General features: G+C 35.0%; 1 pseudogene; it reads right to left on the reverse strand.

Annotated features, from left to right (window-relative positions):
- Positions 1–2,157: 2,157 nt before the first annotated feature.
- On the reverse strand, positions 2,158–5,912 carry LOC107291165 (annotated as a pseudogene).
- Between the last annotated feature and the right edge of the window lie 5,691 nt (positions 5,913–11,603).

The following is an 11,603-nucleotide window of genomic DNA, read 5'->3' on the forward strand; positions in this document are numbered from 1 at the left end:
ACCCGCCAGGTCCGCACCCCCCTCTAGGATAAGGTCTTGGATGAGGGGGGCCTTATTTACCACGGACCTGGCGTTACATAACAACAGCCGGTAGTCCCGGGCCGGAGGGTCTGGATCTCCTGGAGGCCGAGTAGGAGCCTGAGGACCGGAGCACCCACAAGCTTGTAAATAGCGTGTGCGTGCTCCCCTAACCTGATATCTGCTTATACAAAGAAAGAAATGTGAATGGCAAAAAATATTTGATTTACTCTTGGGTAATGAATACATCTGGGCAAAGCATGATACAGAACTGTGGACTCGCATACATGGCATGACCTGCTACTAACTTAGCAAGGGACTCCCTATCTTCTATAAGCAAACATCAGTTTCACATTATACATGTACACACACATATTCTATATACATTATTATTATTATTATTATTATTATTATTATTATTATTATTATTATTATTATTATTATTATTATTATTATTATTATTAATTACATTTATATCCCGCCCTTCTCCTTGCGGACTCAGGGCGGCTAACAATCAGATAAAATACACACATACAATACACGTTTAAAATTAATTAAAAAGAAATATTTGAGTCTGTTCCAATTAAAAGTAATTAAAACCCCTTTAAAATCCCTTAGGCCAGTCCCGCAAGCTGGAACAACCATGTCTTGAGGGCGCGGCGGAAGGAAGGGAGATCAGGGATCACCCTGATCTCTGGGGGCAGTTCGTTCCAGAGGGTGGGAGCATATATGACATATATACATATATGACTAGTAATACAAATAGAGGCAATTGAGAAGAAAGGCAATGCCTATAGTAGTTTATATAAAAATGAAGTATGGCAGATGGCGTACACAATAGGAGCAGAAATGTAAGTGATTTGAGTAATTCTCCAGAATTCTTCATTCCCATGTTCTCTAAATCTGTTCTTATGAGCTCGCAGAAATTCTCATGAAAGGAGTGGAACATTCTTCTACATATTTAGTTAGAGGTGACTAATAGGTGCCCTGTTTTCCATTGCATAGTGATCTCTTAGCTGTCTGTAAAAACCTTACTTTCTCTACTTTCATTAAACAACGAAAGGTCTCATGAAGAGTATACTAATTAGGTTTTGATACCAGGTTACTTAATTTTATCTGATCCATTTTATCTCAGCTGGTTTTGCTCTATTTATGTTCTACATATTGATTCTTATTATATGCTTTTAATCTGTTTTAATGTACTCTGAAATCTTGTACGCCTAGCCTGTCATTAAAGACAGGGTGTAAATCAAAACTCAGTAGCACTTGTGTAAGAATAGATTTAAATAGAAAAAAAAACCTCTTGAGTATCAATTTAGATTATGGGTGCACAGGCATATCTATAAAACATTGTTTTAGGAAATATGGTGTTTATTTTATCATAAAACATTAAGTACTGAGAACATAATTAATTTTGAATTTCATTAAATCAGACATTTATTGTCTTAAAATGTAGGATATATAGTTCATTAGTATTGGTGAATTTATGATTTAATTGTTTATGTACTTCATACTTACTCTCTAATGTGAAATTTTACTTTGATCCCAGTTTTTTTTTTTTTTCCTTCACAGAAATCACACAAGTAAAACATTTAATCTTCCTGCATATTCAGCAGTGGAAATTAATGTTTCTATGACTAAAAATTCAGAGAAATAAAAGGAAATGGAAAAAAGTTAATTCTATTACTAAATGAACAATAAATATCAGAGGAAACATATAATAGGAGAGGGGTTGTTGGAATAGTTTGGTAATGGCTGTCTCTTTTTTTAACCAACTAAATTTCTGGTTGGGCAAGACTTTAAAGCTCTAGGAAAAATTCTGGCTCTCATAAACCCTGATTAGCAAAAACAGTAAGGGACTGTGAAGAGCTCAAAAAAGATCTCTCGCATTAAAGGAAAAGACATCAAAATGACAGATGCCATTCAATGTGAGCTGATTGACACAGGTGCCAAAAAGTCCTATCTGCTCATTCAAATTAATGAGATCAGAACTAGCACTGACTGATGAAAAAAAGAGAGATATCTTGAAACAGCAGTAAACAGCTCAATGAAGCTGTCAACATCCCTTGTAAAAATGGCCAACAGGAATAATATGATATTGAAAATAGAGATGCCAATATCAAAATGCCTTTATGAAAATCAATGCTGCAACTGAATCTGGAATACAGTGTGCAGTTTTGGTTTCTGCACATCAGAAAGGGTATAATGGAACTAGAGAAGGTTCAGAGGAGAATATTAAGAGGAACAAGAGACTGGAGCAACTTCCTTATGAGGAAAGGCAGTGTCTTTTGGGGCTTATTAGTCTAGAAAGGGGACATGATTGAATGTGCAAAACTATGCATGATGAGGATTAAGTAGAGAATAAGAAAGGTTGCAGGAATTGGGTATGTATAGTTTAATGAAAAGAAGGGCTAAGTGAGACACAATAGCAGTTTCAATATCTAAGAGATTGCCACAAAGAGGAGGGGTCAACGTATTCTCCAAAACACCTGAAGGCAGCACAAGAAACAATGGTGGAAACTAATCAAGGAGAGATCCAACCTAGAAATAAGGAAACATTTCCTGACAGTAGAACAATTAATCATTAGAAAAGCTTGCTTTCAGAAGTTGTGGATACACCATCACTGGACTTTTTTAATAAGAGATTGGACAACAATGGTACAGGTTCTCCTGCTTGGGACGGGGAGTGGTCTAGAAAACCTCTCTTCCAACTCTGTTATTCTGTCCCCCCCCCCCCAAAGATATCCTAACCAAAGTTCACACAATGAAACTGAATCCTGGAAGAATCAGGACAGACTGAAATATTTTAAATGCAATGCATAATTAAACTTTGCAGTTCAATACCATGAGGTATGATGCCGTCTACCAACTTGGTTGGATTCAAAGTGGCTTGGACCAATTCATAGAAGTCACAGAGATCAATGGCTATTAACTTTGATGAAAGTCTAATTGCTTCTGAAGGCCATCTGCTGGGAAACTGTTTAACTAAACAGGTCAAAAATCCAATCCATCATGGTACCCCTTGTTCTCTTATGTCTGGTGAATCTCAGAAATTACATTATTTTATATTATATTGTACAACTATATCTGAATATTCTCTTCATACATACTTGTCAGAGGTGTCTCTTTTCCTGTATAGGTAATCCTTGACTTACAATTATAATTGGGACTGGAATCTTGATCATTAAGCAAAACACTCATTAAGTAAGACACACTTGTGATTGCTTCTCTCAACATCTACAATCCTGGCACTTCCTGTCATGGTCATTAAGCAATCTCCAGGATTGTTTAGCAGAGTACCAGGTAAGGAGCGCAGGTGTCTCTGGCGATGGGAAAGACCCTGGGAGGCACCACTCAAGAGCTTAAAATCCTCTGTGCTGAAATCCAGGCAGGATTTTCATCCCCTGAGCAATTTAAAGAGCTTTTTATGGTATGCATCAAATCTTTTTTCATACATGTTTTCTCCCTAAAAAAAACCCTCCTCTGAAAATGTATTTTTTCAAATAAAATATGCTGTCTACTCATTGGCTTGAAAATTCATTTCTGTGGGTTGTACTGCTTAGACATGCAACACAAAATCTGGATAAATGAGAAACCAAAAGATAATTACATTCTAATCAGCATGTTAGTCCAGGAAGTGTAAATCAGGATAATTCATTTAAAAAGTTAGACCAAACAAAATTCTCAACTTCCTTATTGCAGACTAGGAAAACCTCAGACAAATCTAACTGTAAACCTCAGCTAATTCTTTTGACATGTTAAAAAGCAAACAGAGGGAAAGAAAACTCTTCCTACTGTACTTAGTCCATGTGAACTCAGCAAGGCATCAGGAAGTGAGCACAAGCAAGATTAGGAAAGAACCCGCTGAACATTCCTCTGACTTGAATTGTGTTGCTTGCTTTGCCTTCACAAAACTGGGAATAGTAGCCATTCTGAGAGTTAAACTGATAGTCTGGGATATCAGTTTTGTTAATAGTTAAAGTATTTAAATATCATGGATCAAGAACAGACAGGTTTGCATATCAGTCAGAGGTTGTAATAAAGTGGATTTACATAAATCAACAACATTGATTTTTTTTTCTTTTTAATGTATGGTATAATAGCCAGGGAATTTACCTTTTACCTCAATGCCTTTTACCTCAAAGTAGTTCTGGAAGCCTAAGATTGCTAGTTCATTTTGTTCGTGCATGTGCGCTATCCACGGTACACCGCAGGGGGCAAACTAGCTTTGCACCAGTTGGCTAGCAGCATTTGGAGGATGTTGGGTCATCTGGGCTTTCTTTTGCTGACCTTGCCTCGCATTCAGGCGGGTCTGGTGATGGCTCCCACTTCTGCATGGAACCTTGGTAGCTTCTCCCACCAGAGTGGTACCTATTTATCTACTTGCATTTTACATGCTTCCAAACTACTAGGTGGGTAGGAGGTAGGGGCAAATGATAGGAGTTCATTCTGCCATGCGGTGCTGTGGGCTCTAACCTCCAGAGTGCTGACCATCTCTGGCAGACAAATCCAGCGTCTTTAAGCTGCTCTGCCACTGTGTCCCCTCCAGTTATAACAACACTGATTATAGCTTTGAGTATTAACAACTCTTTTTCTTTTACATCAAACCTATCTTTTTTTTTTCTTTATATTCAACCATAGGAGAATTTGGCAACAGTTTTTTAAAAAGAACTTTAAAAAAATAGCTTTCAAGATAATCAGCGTGCTTATGTTGCTTTCATTGAAAAGACATCACTTTTTTTCTTTCAAAATATCTCTTTGCATTTTTCTTAAGTACATTCTACTTTTGTGATAGTTTGGGATTTCTGGCTGTAACCCAACCAATTGCGTTAAATAAATCTTTGTATTTAATTTTGTAATAACCCTTAGTTAATTTAAATAACTCCATCATATCATTGCTTAATCATCTAGGACTTTACTCCTGGCAATAGTATATGGCTAATAGTCAAAAAGGTATTGCCAGCCAACAAAATAACTGTCAGAGTCAAAAAGCTATGGTTTGTAAAAGTCTATATATTATTTTGTATGAAGTCAGAATTTTGCTTGTAAAACTTCAACCATAAAAAGCTGATATATAACTTCAATTGTGAAAGCATTTGCCTTTTATTCAGGAATAGACTTACAAGGCACAAATACTTCTGATTCTGTTCTGAAAGTTCAGATGAATAATGGCTTTTGTGATATCCCATCTTCTTTTACAGATATTTTAAAGAGATTATTTATTTTATTTTATTTATTAAATTTATTCACTGCCCATCTCACTTTTGTGAGTCTGAACTCTGGTTTGTTGATCAAGATGTTGGATGGCTTCACATCTCTGTGAATCACTGGCAATTTACTGTGGAGATGCTCCAGTGCTCACACAATAGACATGGCTATTTTTCCCAGGATATCTTCAGGAATGGTCTTTTTTTTCTCCAGAACATTCTTGTAAATTTTATCCAGAGATGTGTCCATCAATTCCATGCAGATCCAGACATCATCTTTCTGAAAAGAGCTACATAAAAAGTGACAATGTAGAAGCAGTCAACTGTCCTCATGGAGACATCAAGATCCATCACCAGTCTCTTCTGCTCCTGAATATTCACAGTGGCTCAGATCCTCTTCACAGCCATGATAGTGTTGCTCTTCATGTGATGTCCTTTCTCCAAAACCCTGTAAGCACCTCTCCCCAGTTCGGAGATGCTCACCAAGTCATCAGCCTCAGCTTCAAATTTCTTTTTTCCAGTGGTGATAAAAGTCCTGGAATCCAAATTCCTTGGAGGTGTTGAAGGGACAGATGATTGTTTATTAACCAATGGCATTCTTAAAAAGGTGGCCTTTTCTTCTTTGTTCCAACTTTGCACTTTTCCAAGGATCCTTTGAGATCTTGTTTTTTGTCCATGCTGATTTCCCAGAAGTAACAGAAAAAGCCTCATCAATGACTTAGATGAGGGAATTCATCAATGACTTAGATGAGGGAATTGAAGGGGAACTCATCAAATTTGCAGATGACACCACACTGACAGGATTGGCCAACATCCTAGAAGACAAACTCAGGATCCAAAAAGATCTTGACAAATGTGAACAATGGGCCCTATTTTGTTAGATAGGGCCCATGTTTCAATGTGGAGAAAAGCAAAGTTTTACATTTAAGCAGGAAAAATCAAAGGTACAAGTACAGATTGGGTGAGACCTGGCTCAAAAACAGTAACTGTGAGAGGGACCTTGGAGTCCTAATGGATGATCACTTGACTATGAGGCAGCAGTGTGCAGCAGCAACCAAAAAAGCTAATATAATCCTGGGTTGTATAAAGAGAGGCATAAAATCAAGATCATATGAAGTATTAGTATCACTTTATAAAACCTGGTAAGACCACACCATATCACAAAAAAGATGTTGAGAGTTTGGAAAAAATTCAGAGATGATCAAAGACCTGGAGACTAAAACATACAAAGAACAGTTGTGGGACTTGGTTTTGGCTAGTCTAAAGAAAAGAAGAAATAGGGGAGACATGATAGCAGTATTCCAGTACTTGAGGGGCTGCCTCAAAGAAGAGGGGGTCACATTATTCACCAAAGCATCAGAACGAAGGACCAAAAACAATAGATGGAAACTGATCAAAGGAGAAACTTCCTGATAGTGAAGACAATTAACCAGTGGAACAGCTTGCCTCCAGAAATTATTGGCACTCCATTACTGGAGATATTTAAGAAGAGAGTAGACAGTCACTTGTCTGAGATGGTGTAGATTCTCCTGCTTGAGCAGGGGGCTGGACTAGAAGACCTCCAAGGTCCCATCCAGTTCTATTCTATTCTATTCTATCAAACTTCACACAATGCCTTGCAGGGGTGACTCTCCTTTTTGTAGCTGTCATGTATAGATTATAACAGTTATATATTTAAATTCTTACAGTTATAACTGTCATGTATAGATTCAAGAGTTAAAAAAATAAATTCAGTGATCAGCCCCTCTGGTACTAAAACCTTGAAGTAGAAATTGAGTTCCGTACCTTAATGTTTTTTTAGCAGTGGGATTTGATACCTAGATGATCACAAGCAGCTTGGGATCTATATTAAGAAAATATAAAGCTGATGAGCAAAGAAGAAGCAAGGTTGCACAAGTGAAGCAAGGAAAAGAGGATGGTGTGAGTTTTGAAAAATATCTAAAACCATGTGCTGAGTCTTCTGTCAAAAGCATTCATCAATCACAGAGAGTTTCCCACTGTTTTATAAGTGACTTCTAACATGGCATGTATTTTCTAAAGTATCTGCAATAGTATAGTATTTGCAATATTCCATATTCTTACTTTTGTTTTCAATTTTAAACTTTCAAAATGGAAAAAGGTTTTATATGGTGAAATATAGAAGAGGTAGAGATGATCAATCGACTAGTTGTTTATTGATTTTATTTGTTTGGTTTTTTTAACTTATAAGCAGCCCCTCTCACCAATAAGGCAACTCTAGATAAAACCAAGCCTGAGTTGAGGATGAAAATTCTCTATCTTTTAATGTGTGGAGTGTTTATTCCTTGCTTTACTTTAATCCCACTGAATACAATACTTTTGATATTAATGGGAAACATTGATTCCTAAACCAGCTGTCTGAAAGTCTAGAGTTACTGCCATGAAACTGCATCAGCAATGTAGCTCAGCATATCAACATCATTGCCAAACAAGGAAATGCCTTACCAACAACGGTGGCACACAAGTGCATTGATAATGCATGAGCTGACACATGGATATAAAGACTATGCAAAGCTTCCAAGAGGTGCTTCACTTCAATGAAAGTTTTGCAAATGAGATCCTCCCACTATTAAAAGTGAAGTGAAGTGGCCATGTAGCTTCAATTGATGCAGCCTAAAGTTTCAATAGCCAGAAAAAAAACTTCTGTGCTAGTGCAATGGAAAAGTATATTCTGGCTAAGAAAGTTACTCATCATCTCATCTCCACAGGAAATATTATCTGGTCCCTAACACTGCATCAGATATAGATGAACTTAGAAGTAATTGTCATTTAAATACAAGTATAGAACAACTCACTACAATGTGGAAGATCATGATCTATGAATCTTTTTATCCTGCTAGTCTGGTGCTAATGGTAAATGGACCATTTCAAAACATTAGTTCTTCTTCTCTGTTTATTTATTTGTTTACCTACACAATCTCTAAACTGTAGTGTCAAATAGACCTTCAAATTAATTCAACTGAGGATTATTCTCTGCATGGAACAGCATAACCAACCTATGTCTCAATTGTACATGTTAAAAAAACTTTGAGTTTCCAAATAAACCAGGGAAGTGGCTAAAATATAAATTTTTGACTGTATTTGGGTTTTTTAAAAAGAATATTTATCATTATGGTCTTTTATATTTATGTTTGCTGTTTTTTATATATATATTATTATTTATTGTTCTGCACCACCTAGGGTCTCCTTTGGTGAGATTGGTAGCTATAAAAATTTGATAGATAAATAAATAAATACCAAATATGAAAAAAAAGAAAAAAAATGACATTGAAATTACAAGAGGTACGTACTGCATTGATGAATAATGTGGCCATATTAAAAAAAAAAATCATCAATTTCTATAAAGGAAGTGACACCTCTCTAGACAAAATAAATGAATTTCTAAAGAAACAAAATTTATTGAGGTCCACAGAGGAACAGAGGCAGATTATGAATGGACCCATAACAATTAGGGAATTTTCCAAAGCTATTAAAAAGTTTAAACTAGAAAAGGTGCCTGATCCAGATGGATTATAAGATACTTATTATAAGTGTCTTGAAAATGAACTTTACAACCTTAACAAAACACGATGAACTCTATTGTACAGGGAGGAAAGATGCCAGAGATTTGAAAAGAGGCCACTGTAGTATTCATACCTAAAGGAGAACATTTGGCTTTAACAAGAAAAAAGTGGTCATTATCATCATTGAATAATGACTCCAAATTGTTTGCAACAATTCTGCCTTGATAGATTGAAAATAATTTTGTAAGAGTTTTTTTTAATGAGGATCAATGTGGGTACAGTATTTACCTAAAAGACAGTTAAAGGGCAATGTTAACATTTTATTGGACATTTTGGAATTGCTGGAGCAACATATTGAAAAACAAGCCACATTGATTTTTTTTGTTTTCTTTTTTTGTAAATGCAGAGAAGGCCTTTGAAAATTTTACTTTCTTGTTCAAGGTTTTGAAAGACATGAATTTTGGAGAGAACTTTATCAAATTGATAAAATTGATTTACACTTCACAACAAGCACAAGTAATTCTTAATGGAGATCTAACAAAATCTGTGCTACACAAAAAGTAACAAGACCATGATGCCTTGTCTCCTCTATTGTTTATATTGTTTTTGAAATACTGAATAGAGATAAAATGAGAGGATTGTGGGAATAATGATTTAAAAAGAAATGTATAAGTTAAGGACTTAAGCAGACTTTTGGTGTTTGTACTGGAATATTCTTTTAAGGGAGTTCAAATATTACTGGCCAAATTAAAAAAAGAGCATTAATAGGGTTCAGCAGGGCTTTTTTTTCTCATAGAACGCCCAGAACGGAGTTCTGGCACCTTTTTTGGATGGAACCAAGGCGGGTGTATGACGTGCGTGAGTTCTGGCTCCTTTTTTTTTTTTTTTTAAGAAAAAAAGCACTGGGTTTCAGGATTAATGAACAGAAGATAAAGATATTAACAGAGTATAAAAATGGAAGATCAAACAGAACTGATGAATAAAATGAGTTTTAAGATTGAGAAGAAGGTAAAATGTCTGAGTATTACTATAACAAATATGAATTGTATGTTATTTCAAAATAACTATGTTAAGACATGGCATATTTTTTTAAAAAGACGTGTTAAAATGGGAGAAATTACAATGGTAAAAATGAACATCTTGCCTAGAAGGATGTTTTTGTTTCAGACAACACCTGTTTTAACTAATGGTGCACCATTTAAACAAAAGCAGAATGATTTATCTAAATTTGTGTGGCAAAGGAAAATTCCATTTAAATATAAGGTAGTACAAGATGCAAAGTAAAGACGATTGGGTTTACCTGATTTGAAATTGTGTTTTTCAGCTTGCTGGTTAGTTTGGATGAAGGAGTGGATGCTGCTAAGAAATAAAAGACTTTTTATATTAGAAGGACACAATCTGAGATTTGGGTAGCTTGGTTATTTGTAATATGATAAAGTTAAGGTTAATATAAATTTTAAAAACCATTGTTATATATGCCATATAGAGAATATGGAATAGATACAAACCCAGATTGTATCTGTAAACTTCTTTATGGATCTCAATAGTTGAAAGGACTGAAATTTTCACTGTTATAATCTTAAAGAGAATTTTTGTAAAATGATATACAAAAGGAATTTTCTAGAATATATAAAGGCACTTCATGTTTATGTTGGAAATATGAACAACAAGAAGGCACTTTTTATTATGCTTGGTGGACATGTATAAAAGCTAAAAAAATTCTATTTAATTTGACTAAAATACACACACTGATTCAGAAGATTTAAAACATTAATATTCAATTGAGAGCAGAGGTTTTAGTTCTGAGATTAAATGGAACTTTGTTTTTGTGCCTAATAATTGCAGCAAGAATATTGTATGCACAATGATTGAAAGATTCAATGGAATAGTTGGTGAATTGACTTTTTTGATCAGAGAAAAGATAATATCTATGTTTATTGAGGCCTGGTAGTTCCTTATAGACCTTTTGCATAAAACAGAAAGAAATGCTTTATGGTTCTGATGATTAGACAGGACAGATTATAGAAAAAAGAGAGTTATGTTGTGATCCTAGAGTAAGAAGTAAATTTATAATTTACTGTTGTAAAGAAGATTAGAAGCTCCTTTTTGTATCTTTTTTCTTTCTTTTACTTTTTCCCTTTTTGCACATTTAGTTTTCTCTTTTTCTTTCTATTCCTTTTTTATCAGTTTGTATTTTTATCTTCCTTTTTAGAATCTTTAATAACAATATCTATCTATCTATCTATCTATCTATCTATCTATCTATCTATCTATCTATCTATCTATCTATCATCTATCTAACCAATTACTGGCAAAGACATATCACAGCATTTTGCTTCTTTACTCATTTAGACTTTTTTCAAGAAGCAGCAGGTATAAAAGTTGCATATTCAGGAACTGCAGAAGAAAGAAACCATAGTTTCATTTGAAATAACCAGGTAAATCTTTGACTATTTTTTTTAACTTTTATCTATTTGTCAATACTGCATCCTTATTTATGCATTTAATCTACTTCTAAAATTTGATACACAAAAATGAAAATGGCCAAATGCTGGAGTAACAAGGAACATTCTTTTCTGGTTGGTATACCAGCATTTCAAATTCCTAGTTGGCCATTGATGACTAAAATGCTGTATTACTTGAAGTAGACTGGAATGGATTATTTGGGGGAGTTTCAGAAATTGTCCTGACAACAAAGAGATATTGTAGTTCCTTTGAATAGTTGGACAGTGAGTGCCTGGCCTGGAGTCTTCCTCATTTCTGCCTCTGGAAAGCTCCAGGAGACACGAAATGAGTATAAAATCATCCTGCTGCTGTCTTTCAGCCAATAGACAACATCCATCAACAAATGATTTCA

Source organism: Protobothrops mucrosquamatus, unplaced genomic scaffold (assembly GCF_001527695.2).
Source record: "Protobothrops mucrosquamatus isolate PMUCROS unplaced genomic scaffold, P.Mucros_1.0 scaffold1072, whole genome shotgun sequence".
Classification (NCBI taxonomy): domain Eukaryota; kingdom Metazoa; phylum Chordata; class Lepidosauria; order Squamata; family Viperidae; genus Protobothrops; species Protobothrops mucrosquamatus.